Below are 23,101 nucleotides of genomic sequence, written 5' to 3'. Positions count from 1 at the left end.
TACAAAAACCCAAAAACCATTTGCATATCATTTTTGATTTTGCAAAGATATGGAAAAGACATTTGTAAATATCAAACTTAAGCTACATGTGAGCACCCTTGTGCTTGAACATGTGAGCACCCTTGTGCTTGAACATGTGAGCACCTTTGTGCTCGGACACAAAATTATTATTCACGCAATTGTTTTAAAAAGCACCTTTGTGCTCGGACACAAAATTATTATTCACGCAATTGTTTTAAAAAGTCAGGCTCCATTCGCATTGAAGAATAAAAAGAGATTAAATACAAGGTGCTAGAGAAATATGTCAATACTTATAATGCAAATATAAGCAGGGTTCACATGAAATGATTTTTTTTTCTAGTGGAACAAATATTCTGTCATTGCCAATTAAAGTAAAAGTAAGGAAAATTGGGTTCACACGCTACGATTTCTTCTTCTGAGATGAAAACATTTGTAGTGATAAATAAATCCTTAACCCAATTGCCCGCAATTTTTCCCTTTTGCAAAAGAAACCCTTATCAAATTTTAAAATTTTTGGTAATTAAATCCATGCCGTGTGAGCACCCTTGTATTTGGACAATTTTGTTGCTATTGGTACAGAATAAAAAATATTTCGAACATTGATCTTAAAATCATTTTGCAACAAAGAAAAAACAGGGAATTTTATAATGAAAGAAATATTCCAGTTTTCATTGCAAATCAGGTTCACATGCCCCGATATATTTGCTCCCAAATTATGGTCACATTTTTGCCAATAAAAGTATTCCAAATTATTTTTACTTACAAAAATCCAAAAACCATTTGCATATCATTTTTGATTTTGCAATGATATGGAAAAAAAATGTGTAAATAACAAACTTAAGCTACATGTGAGCACCCTTGTGCTTGAACATGTGAGCACCCTTGTGCTCGAACACAAAATTATTATTCACGCAATTGTTTTAAAACTTCAGGCTCTATTCGCATTGAAGAATAAAACGAGATTAAAAACAAGGTGCTAGAGAAATATGTCAATACTTATAATGCAAATATAAGCAGGGTTCACATTAAATGATTTTTTTTATTATTTTTTTTTTCTCAAAAAAAATCCATAAAAATGTGCTTGGTCCTTCTACCTTTTAACCCACATTTGCAATTGTAAAACTGCTGGTATGCATTGCTTTTTTTTAATTTAGCAGGGTTCACATGCTGATATATATTCCCTTAACATAATGACAAATATCTGCTTCTCCTTCAACTTCTTAACAAAAAGTTCCTTAAACTATTTCCATACCCTGCTGGAGGCTGTTACCAAAGAAAATTACAATCAATTTGAAAACTTTAAGATATAAATCTCACACCTTGTGAGCACACTTGTACTTCATATGGTTTTCCACACACTCTAAGCTCAACACTCGACACTCTTGTACGTATATAACCCAAAAAACACGAGCCCATTAATATTCACCTCCATATGTTCAATTGCTTACGCATATACGCAGTGTTGCCACACCACCTCTGCTAAGAGGAGGGGCGGCAAAACAAATTTTCACACCAAAGATGAAAATTTATTTGTTTTCCGATTCAGCACAATTCCAAAACGGCTCCATTCATACAAGCAAGCACGCACGCACGCACGTCTATGCGCATGCATATGGATATTCGTGCCAAACAAAACCAAAGGCAGAGTATCCTGCAAGGACCTCTTGATGTTTCTGTTGCTGTTTTTTTTTTGATCGTTGGGCAAAATATATGAGCTATTGAAAGTTTTTGTTCGATTTGTTGTATGCTTAAACACTCATGAAGACTGAGAGACGAAATATAGGAAAAAGCACCAACAAAAACACGAAACGAAACGGCGATAAACCAATAATACAAACAACAATGAAAAGTTAGAATAACAATATCACACTCATCGGCATAAAAACTCATAGAAACATAAAAAACACATTGCAAAAAAATTCTTTTTTGCTTGCCATTTTTGTTTTCTTTTTGCTTCTCTCTCATCATCAGCGATAAAAATCAGCCATATCTACTGCCAACAGCTTGACTATATGACCTGCTTTTTACAGGACCAAAAGCTAGTTTCTGCTACCCCATCCTAGTTGGGGTTTTATTCTCTATTGAGGTTCCTTTCTTTTTTTTCGCATATTTTCTTGGGCAAAGGGTCACATTAATATTTAAAAAACGTATTCTCATTTCTTTGTATATACGCGTGAGAAGTTTCCCTTGCGATGTTTTCCTTTTTTTTTGTCCTTTTGTTTTGCCTGGTTTTTCATCGATTACATAGTTGCTCCTTTGAATCTTTAACAAAATATTGACGATGGATGCTTAGTCCTGATGATAACGAGACACAACAACGATTGAGCTCTAACAAACACCAACAACAACAACAGCAAGAATAACGGCATCATCACCAAGCGATTGGGAGGAAGATTTTAAAGTTGGATTACTGTTAACCAAAGAGGGGAGGGGAATAAGTGTTGTCAACTTCAAAAAAAAGACACAAATTGCAAAAATTTTATTTCTATGGAAAAAGTTGTCAAAATGTTGTCTTTCTGTTTACGCTTTCTTTATTTGGTCCTAAAATCTTACTGAGATGGGTGATCCAAAAAAATACCTTGTACCACAGTAGTGGTACAGGGTATTCGGCCTGGCCGAATCTTATATACCCTCCATCGCTTTTGTCGAGCTCTTGCCACGTTATCTCTTTTTAGGCAAACAAAGGATAAATAAAAAGAATTGCTCTGTTATTGGAACAATATCAAGTTATGGTTCATTTCGGACCATAATTGAACTGAATATTGGAGACCACAGTTGAAGTCATTGTGTAAAATTTCAGCCAAATCTAGTAAGAATTGCGCACTTTAGGAGCTGAAGAAGTAAAATAGGGAGATCGGTTTATAGGGGAGCTGCATTAGGCTATAAACCGTTTCTTGCCATTTTCGACATGTATGTTAAAGGTCAAGAGAGAACCCCGTGTACAAACTTTCAGCTAAATCGGATAATAATTGTGGCCTCTAGTGGCTCAAGAAGTCAAGACTCCAAATCGGTTTATATGACAGCTATATCAGGTTATGAACCGAATTAAACCATGCTCAGCACAATTGTTGGAAGTCATGAAAAAACACTTCATGCTAAATTTCAGCAAAATCAGATAATAATTGCGCCCTCTAGTGGCTCAAGAAGTCAAGACCCCAGATCGGTTTATATGGCAGCTATATCAGGTTATGGACCGATTTAAACCATACTCAGCGCAGTGGTTGAAAGTCATAACAAAATACCACATGCAAAATTTCAGCCAAATCGGATACGAATTGTGCCCTCTAGCGGCTCAAGAAGTCAAGACCCCAAATCGGTTTATATGACAGCTATATCAGGTTATAGACCGATTTAAACCATACTCAGCGCAGTTGTTGAAAGTCATAACAAAACACCTCATGCAAAGTTTCAGCCAAATCGGATAATAAATGCGTCCTCTAGTGGCTCAAGAAGTCAAGACCCCAGATCGGTTTATATGGCAGCTATATCAGGTTATGGACCGATTTAAACCATACTCAGCGCAGTGGTTGAAAGTCATAACAAAATACCACATGCAAAATTTCAGCCAAATCGGATACGAATTGTGCCCTCTAGCGGCTCAAGAAGTCAAGACCCCAGATCGGTTTATATGGCAGCTATATCAGGTTATGGACCGATTTAAATCTTAATCAACACAGTTGTTGGAAGTCATGATAAAACACTTCATGCAAAATTTCAGCCCAATCGAATAATAATTGCGTCCTCTAGTGGCTCAAGAAGTCAAGACCGCAGATCGGTTTATATGGCAGCTATATCAGATTATGGACCGATTTAAACCATACTCAGCGCAGTTGTTGAAAGTCACAACAAAACATCTCATGCAAAATTTCAGCCCAATCGGATAATAATTGTGCCCTCTAGTGGCTCAAGAAGTCAAGACCCCAGATCGGTTTATATGGCAGCTATATCAGGTTATGGACCGATTTGAACCATACTTGGCACAGTTGTTGAAAGTCACAACAAAACACCACATGCAAAATTTCAGCCAAATCGGATACGAATTGTGCCCTCTAGCGGCTCAAGTAGTCAAGACCCCAGATCGGTTTATATGGCAGCTATATCAAGTTATGGACCGATTTGAACTATTCTTGGCATAGTTGTTGAAAGTCATAACAAAACACCTCATGCAAAATTTCAGCCAAATCGGATAATAATTGCGTCCTCTAGAGGCTCAAGAAGTCAAGACCCCAGATCGGTTTATATGACAGCTATATCAGGTTATGGACCGATTTAAACCATACTCAGCGCAGTTGTTGGAAGTCGTAACAAAACACCTTATGCAATATTTCCGTCAAATCGGATAAGAATTGCTCCCTGTAGAGGCTCAAGAAGTCAAAACCTCAGATCGGTTTATATGGCATCTATATCAGGTTATGGACCGATTTAAATCATACTCAGCGCAGTTGTTGGAAGTCATAACAAAACACCTCATGCAAAATTTCAGCCAAATCGGATAATAATTGCGTACTCTAGTGGTTCAACAAATCAAGATCCCAGATCGGTTTATATGGCAGCTATATCAGGTTATGGACCGATTTAAACCATTCTGAGCGCAGTTGTTGGAAGTCATAGCAAAATACCACATGCAAAATTTCAGCCAAATCGTATACGAATTATGCCCCCTAGCGGCTCAAGAAGTAAAGATCCACGATCGGGTTATATGGCAGCTACATCAAAACGTGGACCGATATAGTCCATTTACAATCCCAGCTGACCTACACTAATAAGAAGTATTTGTTCAAAATTTCAAGCGGCTTGCTTTACTCCTTCGAAAGTTAGTGTGCTTTCGACAGACAGACGGACGGACAGACAAACGGACGGACAGACGGATGGACATGGCTAGTTCGACTTAAAATGTCATGACGATCAAGAATATAAATACTCTATGGGGTCTTAGACGAATATTTCGAGGAGTTACAAACAGAATGACGAAATTAGTGTACCCCCATCCTATGGTGGAGGGTATAAAAAGGGCGAACAGGTAAACTGAGACAGCAGCCATTGCCGTTGAGGGACTCCATCGGGTCAATCCGCTATGTACAACCTGCTGCCATGGAATTGGGAAGTACTGTACCATTTGGTATGGCAGCCATGTAAAAACTTCTCCCCATAGAGATCTTGCACTGAGGGACGCCAGTGGGATTCGGCTAGAAAAACGAGATCCTTTATCATTGAGCTTCAACTTGAATCGAACAGCGCTCATGGATATATGAGATGGTTGTCCCTGTGCTTTAACGAAATGTTCATTGGCAAATTTTTGCTCTACTTCCTTAGACCTTTTTTTGGACTCATATATTGCAGTGGGTAAATATATCCGGTTTGTGGTGTATTTCGGAAGTGACACTTGGCCCTTAAAGGAAATATAAGCTATGTGCCGCCATATTCTCAAATACTTTTTATATGAGTTCCATATTACCATAGTCGGTTAATAAGTCCTACTTCATTTGAGCCCTATATTGCAGTGATTGGGCTATATATATATTTGACAGGGAGTTAAATGGTACCTCAGACATTGGTCTAAGAATTCGATCGGAGGGTTTAGGGTCATTTATGTTTGGATGTACCCCATTCTTAAAAGACTTTATTCTCATATGAATTTTGGAACTGAGAAAGGTCGCAGTGTGGTGGTTTGTGGGTTAAGGGAAAAGTGGTCCCGTAAGTGGGTACGAATTTCGTGTTCGTGCAATTTAGGGGGGTTTTCTGGGGTGAGGTGGTCCCTTAAACACTTAGGCCTGAAAAAAATATCAGAATCGTGCTCTACTTTCAAATATCATTTATTTAAACCCCATATTGGCATTGGTTTAAGGGGAGTTTATAGGATGAGGCGTCCCCAAATACTTGGCCCCAAAATTGGTTATCAATTTCGTTTTTTAATCTCAAATACCTTTCATTTGAACCACATATTGGCATGGTCGGTAAGATTTTACCCTTTGGGAACGGGCGGCCAAACAAACACTTGGTCCCACATTTGGATATCAGATTCGTATTCTACACCTTTTATTTAAGCCCCATATTGACATGGTCAGAAAATAAGTCCAGTTTGGTGTGTCTTTTGGGGAGGAGGGGACCTCAAGGAACTTGGTCTCACATTTGGACATCAGATTCGTATTCTACACTCAAATACCTTTTATTTAAGCCCTATATTGACATGGTCAGAAAATAAGTCCAGTTTGGTGGGTGTTTTGGGGAGGAGGGGATCTCAAGGAACTTGGTCCCCCTTTTGCATATCATATTCGTATTCTACTCGCAAATACCTTTCATTTGAGCCCCATATTGCCATGGTCGGTAAATATGTCCGTTTTAGGGATGTTTTGGGACTAGGATGGTCCCCCAACTACTTGTTCTTAAAATTGGATATCAAATGCGTTTTCTACTCATAAATACCTTTTATTTAAGTCCCATATTGTCGTGATTGGTCTATATGTATATTTGGTGGGTTTTGGGGGGGTAGGGCGTCCCCCCCTAGGGCAACCCATCTAAAAATTGTAAGACTAAATTTTGGTTTTTAGTCACTGTAATAAGGCACACAAAACTTCGCTTAAAACGCACCACCCACCTCCGAGATCTGGCGTTTCTGAAAATAAGGGTAAGGGGGAACGTCCGCCCCCCTTTCGAAAAATGTAGTACCCTTTACTAAACCAAACAAACAAACACAAATTGATTTTTATATATAAGAAAAAGAAAAGTCTGTCAAAATTTTATTTTGGAGCAAAAAAAAAACTACAAAGAATTATAGGCAGTCAAATGGCGGCTTTCTTCGATATTGAGTGGTCATTGAACAACGTGGAGATAGGGTCAATAGTCGGTGCCCTCATGGGGATCGATCCGAGTATCTCCTTGTAGACGAATAATTTGCTTCGCATTATATGTCGCATAAAGTGTGACCAGAATTCGAGTGACAAGGGAAACGCCTTAAGGAGTGGCGTTCTCGCCGGATCTTTAGAAGCTGAAGATAAACAAAGTCCTATTGTATCTCAATGGGGATAGCGTGAATCTAATGGCATATTTGAACAACTTCGTCCTTTTGTATTGATTCGAGGCAGATTTCTATCCAGGATCAGCGAGATGATGGAGAGGTCACAGATATCGAGATGAGCTTTGACAAATGGGCTGTAGACTAACCTAAGAAAGAGGGAGCTGGTGCTTTTCCCTTTGGGTTATATCATATCGGATTTAAGACTCCCCTTTTTGGACGGGAACACTCTATCGTTGTCAATGACAGCTATCGAGATGGGGATAGCGTGAAACTGGTGGCATATTTGGACAACTTCGTCCTTTTGTATTGATTCGAGGCTGATTTCTGTCGAGGATCAGCGAGATGATGGAGCGGTCACAGTTAACGAGATGGGCTTTGAGAAATGGGCTGGGGACTAACCTAAAGAAGACGGAAATGGTGCCCCTCACGCTGGGATATATGATATCGGATTTAAGGCTCTCCTCCTTGGATTGGAACACTCTATTGTTGTCAATGAAGTTGACATACCTCTAGTCTAGTCTTCAATTCGAAATTGTCCTGGGAAAGGGAATTCGGAGAAAATGCACCGAAAGGCGATTTGCGCCTTCTACTCCTGCAGAAGTATGTTCCGTAGCAAGTTGAGGAGATAGCCTTAAGCTGATATACTGGGTGCACAAGGCCATTGTCAGACCAGTGCTGACATAAGGAGCACTGATATGGTGGAAGTCTGTGGAGAAGAGTACACCAACCAGAGGAACTACGAAAGGTACAGAGACTGGCTTGCGTCGGGATCACGGGGACGTTAAGATTTACGAAGATTACGGGGACGGAAGCGATGCTGAATATACAACCTATTGAGGTCTATACTCGGGGATGTGCCGTTATGGTAGGCGCTTAGTTTGAGGGAACTTAGCATGTTGAGAGAAGGCGGACACGACGAGGCCTAAGCGCCTGCCATAACGGCACGATGGCATGGTGAGAGAAGGCGTACACTGCCACTGCTTCATTCTGGATGCCATGGATGCAGGCGGTAAGCTGAAGAGGGTCTTAGACTACCTGTCTCCAAGACCTGTTCGGGGGAGCTTTATATCAGATTCGCTTTCCCGGAACGAAGGATTGGGAGGCGGACGTTATGTTACAGTTGGATGAGACCTTGGTCTTCACTGACGGCTCCAGGATGGAATCAGAGATGGAATTGGGGGTCAACTAAGAGTAACTCGACATCGGTTAGTCAGTTAGACTGTCTGACGAGTGAAGGTCTTTCAAGCAGGGGACTGGGCCATTACGTTGGTCGCGAAAGATATCCGGAGTATAGATTTACCTCCTTCAAAACTCATGATGTACGTATGGAGGTCCTCAAGGTCTTTAATTCGAGGACGATGAAGATGAAGAACGTGGCGTAGTGTTTGGGGCATAAAGGTGCTCCTGAATCATAAAATTGTGTTCAGGGGATTAAGAGGGAAGACTAGTATGCCAGACAGACCTGTGGCCAGCCTTGCAGTTCATCAGTTAGTCTGCTGGACAAGTGTACGGTCTTTCAGGCAGTGGTCTGGGCCATTACGTTGGTCACGAAAGATATCCAGGGTATGGCGGTCCTCAAGGCCTTTAATTCGAGGACGATGAAGACGAAGAACGTGGCGTAGAGTTTGGGGGCATAAAGGTGCTCCTGACTCATAAAATTGTGTTCAGGGGATTAATAGGAAAGGCTAGTATGCCAGAAAGACCTGTGGCCGGCCTTGCAGTTTATCAGTTAGACTGCTGGACAAGTGTATGGTCTTTCAGGCAGTGGTCTGGGCCATTACGTTGGTCGCAAAATATATCCAGGGTATGAATTTACCACCTTCAAAACTCATGATATACGTATGGTAGTCCTCAAGGCCTTGAATTCGACGATGATGAAGACGAAGAACGTGGCGTTGTGTTTGGGTTCATGAAGGTGCTCCTGGCTCATAAAATTGTGTTCAGGGGATTAAGAGGACAGATGAGTATGCCAGACAAACCTGTGGCCGGCCTTGCAGTTTATCAGTTAGATTGCCTGACAAGTGTACGGTCTTTCAGGTAGGGGTCTGGGCCATTACGTTGGCCACGAAAGATTTCCAGAGTATGACGGTCCTCAAGACCTTTAGTTCGACGACGAAGAGGTCGAAGGGCGTGGTGGAGTGTTAGGGGGCCCTAAACGGACTCCTGGCTCATGACATTGTGTTCTGGGGATTGAGAAGACAAACCGATCTGTGGCTGGTCTTGTCAAACTACTGATCATGGTAGAGAAGATGTCCAGTGCAGAGGCGGTTGCGAGATGATAGTCTTGGTATAGATGTCGGATTGGCAGAACCCTCTGACCAGTTTTTGACCAGGAGAGGACGACAAAAATACTGGACCTTGATAAGGGTCACTATGTATGATTACAAGAGTCATAATCCCGGCATGGGCGCTGTGAGCACCACGTAGGCTAGAATAATGATTTTCGTTTTTTGTGGTGATTATTGGTGTCACAGTATCTGCAACGGCAGTCTAGAGCGGAGAGTATCAGTGAGAGGCCGAGTGGCACTGGCTCCTGCGCAAATACTGAGTGCCTATGGTTTTCGATATGACAAGGCCGGTTATTGACGTCTTTAAAAAACTAATGGCCACCCTGTTCCCACGGCGATGGGTCCTTTGGGCCGGAACGAGATTGCTAACCTTCAGGAGCTTGACGAGGATCGCCACATGAAAATGTGGCTACAACAACAACAACAATAATCACAATCGGATACTGTGCTGTAGGCCATATGGTAGATAATCCCGCACAACGTCTACTGCGAACGCTGTCTTGATGAGGAAGATACCTATTCTGCTTATGCCCGGGTCTACACAGGACACAGGTTTTTCGTACTAGGAAGGCGTTTTTTTTTTTCCAAACAAGGTAAACTTGCAGATGTATCTCAGGATAGTCTCTTAAGATAACCCCGATTTTGTTTCGAAGAGGGACGCGATAAAATCCTCAACACATTGTCATGCGTGCGCAGACAAGGAGTTCCTTAGCTTGACATTTTGCGAGTCAATACTTGAGTGAGTGTGAGCCTGGGCGGACAGTCCCCCTTACCCTTATTTTCAGAAATGCCAGATCTCGGTGATGGTGGAATAGTAACCAACAAACAAAAATTAGGCATCCAAATTTTAGATGGGGCACCTAGGGGGGCCGCCCCACCCCCAAAACCTACCAAATATATATTTAGACCAATCACGACAATATGGGACTCAAATGAAAGGTATATAGGATAAGAAAATTTATCTGATATGCAATTGTCGGACCAAGTGTCAGGGGGACTTCCCCTAACCCCCAAAACACCTCTAATCGGACATATTTAGCGACCATGGCAATATGGAACTCAAATAAAAGGTATTTGCGTGTAGAATACGTATCTGATGTCCAAATGTGTTACCAAGTTTCTGGGAGTCCAACCCTTCCCCAAAACACCTCACAAACAGGACTAAATAACTGATTATGGCAATATGGGGCTTAAATAAAAGGTATTTGAGTGTAGAATACGAATCTGATATCCAAATGAGAGGTCAAGTGTCTATGGGGACTCACCCCCCCCCCCCCCCCCCCCCAAAAGGGGACAAATTTAGGACCATTGCAAAATGGGGCTCAAATGTGGGTCTTGACTTCTTGAGCCTCTAGAGGGCGCAGTTCTTATCCGATTGGAATGAAATTTTGCACTGATATGCATCTGATATAGCTGTCATATAAATCTGGGGTCTTGACTTCTTGAGCCTCTAGAGGTCGCAATTATTATCAGATTTGCATGAAATTTTGTACGACGGATCTGAATCGGTCTATAGCCTGATACAGCTCCCATATAAATCGTTCTCTCTATTTTACTTCTTGAGCCCCCAAAGGGCGCAATTCTTATTCGAATCGGCTGACATTTTACACAGGCCTCCAACATATTGTATAATTGAATTGTGGTCCGTACCGGACCATATCGTGATATCGCTCTAATAGCAGAGCAAATCTTTTCTCTTATCCATTTTTTGCCTAAGAAGAGATGCCGGGAAAAGAATTCGACAAATGCGATCCATGGTGGAGGGTATACAAGATTCGGCCCGGCCGAACTTAGCACGCTTTTACTTGTTATAGAATACTTTTTTTGAAAAGTTTTTCAACAATTTATTTCCACAGAAAATGTTTATGCTGTCTTTTCTATTGTTTTTTGTTTTTGCGTTTTTTCTTAATTTATATGCTATTGACAACACTGTTGCCCTACACTTGAGTTTTACCCATCTTTTCTATACACACACACACATATATCCTGTTCTTATCGGCAGGCTCATCACATTCCCCTCCCTTTACATGTCTTGGGTAGGGGGCAAAGGGAATCTTCTCTCCTTCCCTCACAAAGCTTGGCACGCATTTTTAAGCGAACGTGCAAAGTGTTTTTTATTAACATCAATGATTGAAAATGTTATCGACAAAAGTGGCAATGATTTGCAATTTAATGTGATGATAAATTTAAGAAGCTCATTTCTCTGCGTTTTTCGATTTTCGTGTTGTGCGTATGTGTGCAAGTATTTTTTTTTTGTTTCTTTCATTTTGTTTTTTGAAAATTGACTTAAAATGAATGGCAGTTTTCACACTGACTGTTGTTATTGTAATGTTGCTTGGGTTTGACTGCGTGACGTGCAGCGTAGTACGCGTAGTATGCGCCAGGGGTTTGCTTTTAATGGCAATACCCTAAAGTGACGTTGTTCATTTTCAATTTTGACAAACGCATATACGCACACATCCAGAAGTCATTTTCATGTGTCAATTAAAGTTGTTATCTGCATTTTTTTGGTTTTTGTTTTTTTTTTGCTCTTTGGTTAGTGACACTGAATGGTTTTCATTCAGTGCTGATGAGTGGATGAGGGGGCAAGGGGCAGAAGTAGAGAAAGAAATCAGGGCTTTAATAATTGAAAATGTTTAATAATATATGAGATTGTCATCAAGTGAACAAAGTTGAGAGAATTGCTTTTATTTTATTTAAAATATTTTAATTTAATTAAAGTTCTTTGTTTGGGCAAACATGATTTTGTGGAGTTTAAATTTGTGGGTGATGGCTTGTGGATGCTGGCTTTTTAATACCAGGACTATAACTGAGAGGAATATTTAAACTACTGACCTTAAAAGTTGGTAACCATCCTAATTAATAATCCTTCTTGTTTTCTTTTCTTTGCAGGTATGAACCCTTTTGTAATTGATTCATTTCTCTGGAACACCTAAGGTATTTACTTTTAGTTACCTACCTACCCTACAAAATGTGAATATAAAATGTTGGCAAAATGTTCTAAGAAAAATCTTTAACAAAAATTCCAGCTAAATCAGACCAACATTGCGGCTGCCAGGGGCTCAAGAAGTCAAATCGGTAGATCGGTTTATATGCGAGCTATATCAGGTGATAGACCGATTTAAACCGTACTTGGCACAGTTGTGGAGAGTCATAACTGAACACTATGAGCAAAATTTTAGCTAAATCGGACAAAAAATGCGGCTGCCAGGGGTTCAAGAAGTCAAATCGGTAGATCGGTTTATATGGGAGCTATATCAGGTTATATACCGATTTGGACCGCACTTGACATAGTTGTTGGGAGTGTTAACTGAACACGATGTGCGAAATTTCAGCCAAATTGGACAAAAATTGCGGCTGCCAGGGGCCCAAGAAGTCAAACCGGGAGATCGGTTTATATGGAAGCTATATCCGGTTATAGACCGATTTGGACCGTACATAGCACAGTTGTTAGGAGTCTTAACAGAACACGATGTGCGAAATTTCAGCCAAATCGGACAAAAATTGCGGCTGGCAGGAGCCCAAGAAGTCAAATCGGGAGATCGGTTTATATGAAAGCTATATCCGGTTATAGACCGATTTAACCTGTACTTGGCACAGTTGTTGGAACTTATAACAGAACACAATGTTAAAAATTTTAGCCAAATCGGATGAAAATTGAGGCTTCCAGGGGCTAAAAATATCAAATCGCGAGATCGGTTTTATGGGAGCTATATCCGGCTACTGACCGATTTAGACAGTACATTGCACAATTATTGGGAGTCATAAAATAACCCTTTGTACAAAATTTCAACCTAGTTGGATACAAATTGAGGCTTCCAGGAGCTCAAGAAGTCAACTCGTGAAATCGGTGTATATGGGAGATATATCAGGTAATAGACCGATTCGAACCGCACTTGTCACAGTTGTTGGAAGTCATAACAGAACACAATGTTCAAAATTTTAACCAAATCGGTAAAAAATTGCGGCTGCCAGGTGCTCAATAAGTTAAATCGAGAGATCGGTTTATATGGGTGCTATATCAAGTTTTAGACCGATGTGGACCATACTTGCCACAGTTCTTGAAAGTCATAATAGAACTTTATGTGCAAAATTTCAGCCAAATCGAACAAAAATTGCGGCTTCCAGGTGCTCAAGAAATCTATCGGGAGATCGGTCGGATATAGCCCATTTGCAATCTCCGACGACCTACATCAATAAGGAGTATCTGTGCAAAATTTCATGCGGCTAGCTCTACGCGTTCGACTGCTATCGTGATTTCGACTGACGGACGGACAGATATGGCTAGTTTGACTCAGAATGTCGAGACGATCAAGAATATATATACCTTATGGGGCCCAGATCGATATTTCGAGGTCTTACAAACGGAATGACTGGATTAGTATATCCCCTTCCTATGGTGGTGGGTATAACAATTAATTTGTGTTTGTTTGTTCTGTATAGATTCAAAAACGACTGAATTGATTACCTTGATTACTTCGACAGATTGTACAGGTTGGTGTGGAAGGAAACATAGGCTATCTAGTTATGTGATATCGGAAGGGGAGCGGACCCTCCCTCTTACCCCAAAAGTATTACCCAAAAATAAAAGTGGACCGATCTAGACAATATGGGACTCAAATGAAAGGTATTCAGGAGTAGAGTACGAATTTCATACTCAAAATTGGGTCCAAGTACCTGGGAAGCCGCTTCAGCCCCAAAACCCCTTAAAAATGGTTAATTTGACGATAATGACAATATGGGACTCAAATGGAAGGTTTTCGGGAGTACATTACGAATATGGTCAGGAAGTTGGTATAGGCTTTATAATTTATTGATAACGAAAGGGGCGGACCCTCCACCCTTACCCCAAAAACACCACCCAAAATCCAAAGTGGACCGATAAGGCAATATGGGTATCAAATGACAAGTTTGCTGGAGGAGGGAACGAATCTGGCATACATATTCATCTCGAAGTATAGGGAGTCACCCCACCCTCACAAAAACGCCCAAAATGAGCCCCATCACGAATATATGGGACTAGGTTTGTTTGTTCCGTATAGACTGAAAACGGCGAAACTGATTTTCTGATAGGTATCAAATGAAAGGTATTGGAGTGTAAAATACGAGTATGGTATTAAAATTTGGGTCTAAGTACCCATAGGGCCGCCCAACCCCAAAACTTCCCCAAACAGACACATTGGACGTTCATGTCAATATGGGGCTCAAATGAAAGGTATTGGGGAGTAGATTTCACATCTGTCATACAAAATCAGATTGAAGTATAGGGGCCCACCCTACTCCCCTAAAACCTCTTAAATGGGCATATGACCCACCATGACTATATGCGACTCGGTTTTTTTTTTTGTTTGTTTCGTAGAATCAAAAACGGGTGAACCGGTTTTCTTAAAATTTTCACAGATTGTGTAACTTTGTCTGGAAAAAAACATAGGCTATATAATTTTTCGATATCGGAAGGGGGACGGACCCTCCCCCTTATGCCAAAAAGCTCAACCCAAAATCAAAAGTAGACCGATCGGGACAATATAGATACCAAATGAAAGGTAGTGGAGACTAGAATACGAATATGGTATTAAAATTTGAGTCAAAGAACCCATCGGGTCGCCCCAACCCCAAAGCTCCCCCAAACAGACATATTGAACGCTCATTTCAATATGGGGCTCAAATGAAAGGTATTTGGGAGTAGATTTCAAATCTGGCATACAAAAAATTAGATTGAAGTATAGGGGGTCACCCTACTCCCCAAAAACCTCTTAAATGGGCATATAACCCACCTTGACTATATGCGACTCGGTTTTTTTTTTTTGTTTGTTTCGTAGAATCTAAAACGGATGAACCGGTTTTCTTAAAATTTGCACAGATTGTGTAACTTTGTCTGGAAAAAAACATAAGCTATATAAATTTTCGGTATCGGAAGGAGGACGGGCCTTCCCCCTTATGGCAAAAAGCTCAACCCAAAATCAAAAGTTGACCGATCGGGACAATATAGATACCAAATGAAAGGTAGTGGAGACTAGAATACGAATATGGTATTAAAATTTGAGTCAAAGTACCCATCGGGTCGCCCCAACCCCAAAACTCCCCCAAACAGACATATTGAACGTTCATGTCAATATGGGGCTCAAATTAAAGGTATTGGGGAGTAGAATTCAAATCTTGCATACAGAATCCGATTGAAGTATAGAGGGTCACGCCACCCCTCAAAAGCCCCTTTAGACTCATTATGACTATATGATACTTGGCTGAATGGATTTTCTTAAAATTTTCATAGATTTTGTACATTTGTCTGGAAGAAAACATAGGCTATATAATTTTTAGATATAGGATGGAGGCGGACTCTCCCCCTTACCCCAAAAATGCCTCCCATATCCAAAAGTGGTCCGATGGGCACAATAAGGGTATCAAATGGAAGGTATTGGAGACCAGAAAACGAATATGGTATTAAACTTTGGGTCTAAGTACCCGGCGGGCCCCCCACCCGCCAACCCCAATCCCAAAACTCCTCTTAGTAGATATATTCAAAGTTCATGTCAATATGGGACTCAAATGAAAAGTATTAGGCAATAGATTACAAATATGGCATAAAACATTAGGTCCAAGTAATGGGAGGTGGCCATCCCCAAATACCCCCAAATAGGCATATTAGCCGCCCATGTTCATATGGTACTCAAATGAAAGGTATTAGGGAGTAGATTACGAATAAGACATTAAAATTTGCGTTCAAGTCTAGGTGGCGCTTTTCCTCCTTAATATACGTCAAATGGGTTATTTGACCCATTATGACAATATGGGACTGAAAAGAAAGGGATTTGGAAGTGCAGCACGAATTTGATATCTATATGTGAGTCAAAATGAGAACATTACCCTAAGAACGAAGATTACCACCAGGAACCGAGAAGGGGCCCACTTCTCACACATTAATGAAAGCTTTCCGATTCAAGTTTAAACTCATTGATAAGGGACCTCTTTTATAGCCGAGTCTAAACAGCGTCCCCCAGTGCGACACCTTTTTGGAGAAAATTTTTTAAATGACCATGCATGGCATTGTACCTCGCAAATGTCGCCAACATTAAGTGGGGATAAACACCGCTTTGTCCGATATTCTCGCCAGGATTCAAACGCGTTCAGCGTCATAGGCTACAATGGCTCGAATTCGATATTCGCATTCAGGGCGAAGTGTCCCCAGTCTAAAAAGATATAAGAGAGTTAAAGAAGGCGCAACGGAGCGGGTCCGGTTCAGCTAGTTTTCTATTAAAATAAAATTTTTTTATTAAATCCATTAAAATGTAGACAAAAGTATTTTGATATAAAATTTTTATAGAGAATTTTTATTTAAGAGAAATGAAATTTATTGATATGCAACCACAAATTTCAGTATCAATATACACTGGTATATGCCACCAATGGTCACATATCCAAACATTCATGTTTAATTTTGTTAGAAAAAATATGAGTCTTAAATAAACAATATCAAAACGAAAGCAAATATCAATCTTTATGCTAAAAAAGGCTATGGAATACTAAAAAAAAAACAATAAAAAAAATACATAGCAACAGTTATAAGCTATTGTTTTATGTTTTAATAAAACAAGAAGAATTATATAAAATGATAAAAAAAAAGTATTGTGCCACAAAAACCCATTAAAATCGTTATAAAAATCGTTACATATTTGACTGCACATAGCCAACACATAGCACCCCACAAAAAAAAAAAAAAAAAAAACAACCAACATCAAGGATACGAGTATGAAAATCCCGGAAAAGGAAGATAATTCTTTGCAGTTTTCTCCGGTTTATATTATTTGCCAAAAATAATAATGCATGCAATACACGCTTGCGGTATTCAATGTGTGTGTGTGTGTGTGTGTGTGTGTGTGTGTGTGTGTGTGTTTCCACATGACAAAAAGAAGTTTTGAATTTGTTTTCGGAAGCATCACGATGATAAGGACATGACTATAATGTTGATGATAATTGCTGTGCTAGCAGTATAACTATTCGAAGGATATAAGCAACATTTGCTTTTTATTCAATAGTTTTAAGGCATGAGTTGGGGTTTGTCCCCCAGATTTTATTAATGTTTGTCAAGCTTAGTACGTGCTGAGTTTTATTAAACTGAAACTGATAAGAAAGGAAATTCTATCAGTATGACATCAATTAAGAAGGATATACAAACATATCAAAATAGGTCATATAATATTTATTTATTCTATTAAGGGTGAGCAGTTAGTAATTTTTGCCAGCTTTGACCCTGAGTCATGCACTGATTGTGTGCCATAGCTGTCAGAACAACATAGCTGAACATGCAATGAATTCTTCTCTTCTGACTGTTGTATTACAGAGATCTCTCTGTAGTTTCAGACTGACCGCAAACGTATTACGCACCTCCTCCATTTTCTGGATATAGGAAATTGTATTGATAGAGTTAGGTGCCAAAAAGGCGATTAAAGACAGATGGCACAATTACATGGAAGTAGGCCGCTAGCTGTATGTGGGACACGATGGGTTGCAATTCAGAACACCAACTTTTTTAAAATGTTTAGTGTCTCAATTGACATCCCTTACAATTCCTTTGCACATACCCATGTAAATTTCCATAAAGTGTGGGCCCTAAAATCGCTTGTCGGTGGTGCAGTCCAAGAAACCTTGTAGACTGCATATAAGACAATTGGCTGGTCTTCGATAAACTACAGCAGAGTGGAATCGAGAATACTACTCTATGAGCTGTAGCAGAATGTATCGTTAGTTTCCATGTATAACACCTTCATTGGAAGACAAAGAGCCTTCCATTGCCAACCACCATCATGTGGATAGGCAATCATGAAATTACAAATTTGCCCATGAACATTCCATTGAGGAACGGCAGGAAACTTCTCTCATGTCATTGCCGAGTGCTGTTCGGGTATCCTGCCGAATTTCTCTACCAAGTGGTGTCGCTATGCGGCACGCCGGCACGCCGGCACGCCGTTCGCACTCGGCATAAAAATAGAAGGCCCGTTATTATTGAGCTTAAACTTGAATAGGACCGCACTCATTGATATGAGAGAAGTATCCCCTATTCTTTAATCGATTATACATGTGAAATTTTGTAGTAGTTTATACAAAAGTTTAACCAAATCTTATAAAAATTGAAACGGCTATGGCCTCAGGATACAAATTCGAATAATCGGTTTATATCGGGGTTTTCCAAATCGGAATTGATGTGATCCATTGATTCTAAGTGATCTACAGTAGAAAGAAGTATTTGTGCAAGCCGCTAGATAGTATTCGATAACAATCGATTATCGATAAAAATCGATTATCGATAAAAATCGATTATCGATAAAAATCGATTATCGAAAAAATCGATTATCGATAACAACTGACTATCGATAAAAATTAATTATCGGTAAAAATTGATTATGGATAAAAATCGATCATCAATGAAAGTAGAAAAAAATCGATAATTCATAAAAAACTATCATCGAAAAAAATCTGTCGATCATCAATAAAAACATATCTCGACAAATATTTATCATTGATTATCGATAAAAATCGATTATCGTTCAAAATTTACTATCGACTATCGATAAAAATCGATCATCAATGAAAGAATATTATCGAAAAAAATCGATAATCCATAAAAAGCTATCATCGAAAAAAATCTGTAATCCATTAAAAATTATCATCGATTAAAGTCGATCATCAATAAAAACATATCTCGACAAATATTTATCATTGATTATCGATAAAAATCGATTATCAATAAAAATTTACTATCGACCAAAATCGACTATCGATGAAAATCGATCATCAATGAAAGTATATTATCGAAAAAAATCGATAATCCATAAAAAGCTATCATCGATTAAAAACGATCATCAATAAAAACCTATCATCGACAAATAATTATCATGTATAAAAATCTATCATCGGAATCATAGACTAGTAATGAAAAAGGCCTACCGAATAACTGACCATCAATGAAAAATGATCATCGATATAGAAAAAAAAAAAAAACAAGTAAAAGCGTGCTAAGTTCGTCCGGGGGGAATCTTATATACCCTCCACCATAGATCGCATTTGTCAAGTTCTTTTCCCGATATCTCTTTATAGACAAACAAAGGATAAAAGAAAAGAATTGCTATAACATAGTAGCTATATCAAGTTATGGTCCGATTCGGAACATAATTCAATTGAATGTTTGATACCATTGTAGTAGTCATTGTGTAAAATATCAGCCAATTCGAATAAGAATTGCACCCTTCAGGGGCTCAAGAAGTAAAATAGGGAGATCGGTTTATATGAGAGCTGTATCAGGCTATACACCGATTCGGACCATATTTGACACGTATGTTGAAGGTCATGGCAGAAGCCATTGTACAGTAATTTTAGCCAAATCGGATAATAATAACGCCCTCTGGAGGCTCAAGAAGTCAAGTTCCCAGATCGGTTTAATTGGCAGCTATATCAGGTTATGGATCGATTTGACCATATTTAACACAGTTGTTAGAAGTTAAAACAAAACACCTCGTGCGAAATTTCCGCCAAATCGGATAAGAATTGCGCCCTCTAGTGGCTCAAGAATTCTTCAAGATCCGTTTATATCGCCGCTATATCAGGTTATAAACCGATTTAAACCATACTTAACCCAGTTATTGGAAATTATAACACAACACGTGTGCAAAATTTCGGCCCAATCGGATAAGAATTGCGCCCTCTAGACGCTCAAGAAGTCAAGACCCCAGATAGGTTTATATGACAGCTCTATCTTGTTATAGAACGATTTGAACCATACTTAACAAAATTTCAAGCGGCTAGCTTTACTCCTTCGAAAGTTAGCGTGCTTTCGACAGACAGACATGGCTAGATCGACTTCAAATGTCATGACTATCAAAAATATAGACAAATATTTTAAGGAGTTACAAACAGAATGACGAATTTAGTATACCCCCATCCTATGGTGGAGTTTATAAAAAAACAACAGTAGAGAACACAAATATATTTTACATACTCTTGGACATTATCTATTAATTGATCTATCTGGGCGGTGTTTGGTGTGGGTGTTGGAGTGTAGAAACGTTCTTCTCATATCAATGGTTAACTAAATTTTGTAAAAAGTTATGCGGCAATGGCCTCAAGATGCAAAATCAGGCAATCGGTTTATATGGGGGCTATATCCAAATCTGAATCGATATGGTCCATTTACAATTCCAACCAACCTACAGGAGATGGATGGTTTTTGTGTAAAATTTCTAACGGCAAGCATTCGATATAAATCGATTATCGATAAAAAATTTTCATCGATAAAAAGTACCTATTGATAACAATCAATTACCGATGAAAAGGGATCATCGAAAAATTATCATCAATAAAAAACGATCAACGACAAAATACGATCACCGATAGAAATCGTTCATCGATAAAAATCGACCATTGATAAAAATCGATCATCGATAAAAATCGATTACTGGTTAAAATCGATCATTGATAAAAATCGATCATCGAATCAAATCAATCACCGATAAAAGTCGATTAAAAAAGGTTCATCGATAAAAATAGATCATCAATAAAAACCAATCAACGATAAAATAAGATCATCGATAGAAATCAATCATACATAAAAATCGATCATCGATAAAAATCAATCATCCATAAAAGTCGATTATCGATAAAAATCCATCATCGATAAAAATCGATCGTCGATAAAATCGATTTTCAATAAAATCTATAATCGATAAACATCGATCAACCATTTTTATCGATAAAAATCGACTATTGATAAAAATAAATTATCGATGTAAATTAAGCATCGAGAAAACTGTATTATCAACAAAAAACTATAAAATTAGATCATCGATAGAAATCGATCATCGATGAAAATCGATCATAGATGAAAATCGATCATCGATGAAAATTGATCATCGTTAAAAATCGATCATCGATACAAGTCGATCAATAATAACCTGTTATCGATAAAAATTAATCATCGGCTACAGCACACGTGTAATTTTGAGGCTTTAAATGTAGTTAAAATTCGGCGTTAGGTTTAAATGGGATTTATCTATTAATGGACCTCTCTGGGCTTTGTTTGATGTAGGTAATGCAGGGTATAAACATTCTTTACATACCAAATTTTTACCAAATCTTACAACCAAAATATGAAAGCTAAATCCACATCTAAATCTATGTGATCCATTTGCAATCCCAATCGACCTTCTGGCGGCTACCATTCGATAAAAATCGATTATCGATAAAAATTTACTATTGATAAAAATCAATTATCAATACAAATCGACTATCGATAAAAATCAATTATCTATGAAAATAGATCATCGAGAGAAATAGATCATCAATAAAAAATGATCGACGATAAAATATGATCATAGATTAAAATCGGGAGGCACTGTAGCGCAGAGGTTAGTGTGTCCGCCTATGACGTTAAACGCGTGGGTTAGAATGCTGTCGAGAACACCAGAAACAATTTTCCGCTGTGGTTATCGCCTCCAACTGCTGGCGACTATGGTGCTATGCCATATTAAAACTTCTCCCCAAAGAGGTGTCGCACTGCGGCTCGCCGTTCGGACTTGGCCCTTCCCTTATCACTGAGCTTAAAAATTGAATCGAACAGAATTCAGTGATATGTGAGAAGTTAGCCACAGTTCCTTAGTGGAATGTTGATAGTCAAATTTGCATTTTTGCAAATTTGTTATTTGCATAGACAAAATCTTTCATCGATAAAAATCGATCATTGATATAAATCGTTCATCGATAAAAATCGATCATCGATTAAAATCGTTCATCGATAAAAATCGATCATCGATAAAAATCGATCATCAATAAAAATCGATCATCCATAAAAATTAATCATCGATAAAAACGGATCATCGATAGAAATAGGTCATCGCCAAATTCGATCATCGATAAAAATAGATCATCGATAAAAATCGATCATCGGTAAAAACCGATCATCGATAAAAATCGATTACCGATAACAATCAATTGGCTATTAAAATCGATTACGTATACAATAAATTCGATTTCCGATACAAATTTACTATCGAAAAAAATTTATAACCGACAAAAGTTTGTTATCGATAAATATCGAATATTAATAAAAATCGATTATCGATAAAAATCAATTATCGATAAGAATCGATTACGATAATAATATATTATCGATAATAATTAATTATCGATAAAAATCGATTATTGGTAAAATTCCTTAAATGGGACTTGCGAAAATATGAACACCCGTAAATTTTATATTTTTTAATTTAATCTTTGTTTTTTTTCAACTCCTACAAATGACAAATTTACATAAGAAATACTACTTTTATGGGAAATTAGATGCACTTTCCAAATATTAATAATCATTTTATAGTTCATATCATCTTGTCGATCACCGGAAAAATCAATTGTCGAAAAAAATCTATCATCGATAAAAATCGATCACGATCGAAATCCTTCAGAATAGAAGTTTTTCAAGAAGCCAAATCTGTAGGTCGGTTTATATGCCAGCTGTAACAGATTATGAACCAATTTGCATAATTTTTGGCCCAGTTATTGCAAGCAAAAAACCTTATGCAAAATTTCGACCAAATCGGATAAGAGTTGTGCGCTTTAATGGCTTCAGAAGTCGGGATCTGAGATTAGTTTATTTGGCAGCTATATCAGGTTATGAACCGATTTGAACCATACCTGGATGAGTTATTGGAAGTCGGATCATTTCTTCAGTTTCTCTCTGCATAAGACATTCACATTTAAGGCACATGGTGTGAATTTCACACCATATGCCCAA

The 23,101-nt window shown here is 38.6% G+C and overlaps 1 protein-coding gene across 1 annotated transcript in view; it reads left to right on the top strand.

Annotated features, from left to right (window-relative positions):
- Positions 1–23,101, top strand: part of LOC106084977 (semaphorin-1A) — a 1,175,174-nt gene that overhangs the window by 492,288 nt on the left and 659,785 nt on the right. The window lies entirely within an intron of this gene.

This window comes from Stomoxys calcitrans, chromosome 3, assembly GCF_963082655.1.
Source record: "Stomoxys calcitrans chromosome 3, idStoCalc2.1, whole genome shotgun sequence".
In the NCBI taxonomy this organism is placed as follows: Eukaryota; Metazoa; Arthropoda; class Insecta; order Diptera; family Muscidae; genus Stomoxys; species Stomoxys calcitrans.
This window is presented reverse-complemented; position numbering and strand designations above follow the sequence as displayed.